This window comes from Ictalurus furcatus, chromosome 1, assembly GCF_023375685.1.
Source record: "Ictalurus furcatus strain D&B chromosome 1, Billie_1.0, whole genome shotgun sequence".
Lineage (NCBI taxonomy): Eukaryota > Metazoa > Chordata > Actinopteri > Siluriformes > Ictaluridae > Ictalurus > Ictalurus furcatus.
The window spans coordinates 37,826,308-37,828,807 of NC_071255.1; the positions used below are offsets into that span (position 1 = coordinate 37,826,308).

General features: G+C 36.7%; 1 protein-coding gene across 3 annotated transcripts in view; it reads right to left on the minus strand.

Moving 5' to 3' along the window:
- Positions 1–2,065: 2,065 nt before the first annotated feature.
- Positions 2,066–2,500, minus strand: part of LOC128615302 (pentraxin fusion protein-like) — an 11,809-nt gene continuing 11,374 nt past the window's right edge. For 2 of the 3 annotated variants that reach the window (XM_053637259.1, XM_053637268.1), the window contains exon 3: positions 2,066–2,500. This exon is cut by the window's right edge and continues 822 nt beyond it. The gene's annotated coding sequence lies outside the window, so the exon portion shown is untranslated. The other variant, XM_053637278.1, reaches the window with a different exon arrangement.

Below are 2,500 nucleotides of genomic sequence, written 5' to 3' on the forward strand. Positions count from 1 at the left end.
CCTCTGACTCACCAGCCTGAGCTACATCAGTTCCCAAAGCTACATCATTACCCCGTTTCTCACTTTCATCACTAACATTCACACTTTCAGCACTACCATCATTTACACTAAATCTGCATTCATGCTTTTCACTGCTTACACTATATACCTGACTTTCACTCACCTCATCTGTAGTCCCTTCATCCTGTCCTTCAGACTCCTGAGATCTTTCACTTGTCTCCATGTCCTCACTGTTGTCTGGTCCTCTGTTACACCTTTATGCGCACATGCGAATCGTTTATGCCCTAAATCTCTGCATTCGAAAGACTTTAAGTTTTCTGTGCTCGAGTAAAACATATACGAGTTTCCTCTGTAACTAACACAGAAAGAAACCGCTAAGGTTCATCTTGGGTCACTCAAAAACACCTACACCTGCAGCGTTTTTACAGCCCAGCGGGATTATTCTAACAGGGGACTTCATCTAAGAATTAATCTGGCTGAATAAAGTGACTGGGGAAAGACAGCTGTGTAAAATAAGCTCCTGGTTGTGTTTGTAAGACAGTCTAATTCGCATTGCTTTGTGGGAAAATTAAGATGCTGAACAACTTTAAACAAAATGGCCGACAGCGGGCGATCGTCACAGAGACAGAGAGAGAGAGAAGTTCTTCTGCCATTAAAATCATTTTTAATGTTACATTTATATTAAATATAGTTTGAATAGCTCATAATGTCCCCCCCCCCCCACACACACACAGAGGCATGTTGAAGCATGCTCTTTTCACCATATTTTTAATCAGATGGAATTGTAGAGTTTAATCCATCTGCCACACACACACACACACATACACACACACACACACACACACACACACACACACACGTGCCTCTCAGCCCTGTCTTACTTATGTAGATACATTTTGCCTGGAAATCTATTTAGAGTTGCTTGAAGGAATCCAGAATGGTGTCCTGCTGTCTCACACACACACACACACACACACGCACACAACCCTCTACACAAACACTGCTACCGTCTGCCCCACCGGCTCACCCTGCTTCAAGTCTTTTAGCAGTGTACACACACACACACACACACACACACACACACACACACACAGTACTTATATGTTATTTTTATGTTGAAACGTTTGCTGTGTTTACTTCTGTCCTTAACATCACTGTTCTAATCACACGCTGTATTCATTCTATATCTACTTCAGTACAGTAAAACTGGAAGAGTTAAGTTTACTCAGATCAGTTAACTGTTTACATTAAACTAATTAAGTTTAAATAATCGTGTGTATTTGGTACAGCTAACTTATAAAGTTTTGAGCTCACATAACTTATGCTTGCTTACAATGACTTCAATCCACTAAATGAGGTTTAAAGAAATGGATAAGTCCATTTTGAAATACTCTTTTGTTTATAAAGCGATCTTAAAAATAAAAGCACTCACTCGCTCAGCACTGTACTCATTTCCTTTCAGTCAAACGGTTACATTTATAAATGTAAATCTGTAATGTATATATATTTCTGTAAAGCTGCTTCCTGACACTGTCCTTTATTAAAAGTACTATACAGATCCAATTGTCGTGAATTTCCACTGTTAGGTTTTACTGTGTGTAAGTGCACCAATCAGAACGCAGGAATAACAATAATGTAGAAACTGCTTAATAATAAAACTGCATATACAATAAAAATAGTTTCTGTCGAAATGAGAAGTGTTGTGACTATGATGATGTTTGGTGTTTGCTTCACACCTTCAAACTAATAAAGAAAACTTCACACACTAACCGTTTCTCAGCTGGTCAGGTGATTTCAGTGTGTGTACAGTTCATTTTTCTGCAGATTAATCCTGTAATATAAACAGTTTGGGAAAAATAGAAAAACCTTTTTTCAAAATTTATCCTAAACCAGTAAATAAACTGAGCACCCTGTTTCTCTCTGTTTATATCGACTCTTCATCTAATAAGAAGACTTCTGATAAAATTGTGTGTGTGTGTGTGTGTGTGTGTGTGTGTGTGTGGTTTGTTTGTTTATGTTGATATGTGGTAATCTTTAAACATTAGATTAAGTTTTTTATTTTTAAATGTTTGTTTGTAACGTCAGTATAATTATTCTGTAATTATTTGTTCTGTAATTAATATTCATGCATTGTTTTGAAGTAGAAATAGTCATTATTGTCATTATTTTCACGTGAGAACTGGCGATAAGTGGTTTTGCAGTTGCAGCTGTTTGTGACTTAGCAGCGCCACATTGTGGTTATAAGCGGTATTGCTTTTATTTATAACTCATCTTAGTCAGCCTTACACACTTTTATTAATTATCTGTTAACATTTTGACAACACAGTACAATTCACAATGGCGTGTGTGTTTGTGTGTGTGTGTGTGTGTGTGTGTGTGTTAACATTTTCTTGATTATTTTAGTAAATATCATTATTATTCTTGTTATCATCAGTGTGTATGTATAAATGTAAGACACAAGCCAATTACATATTGGAACTCAGAAGATATAGTATTAGAG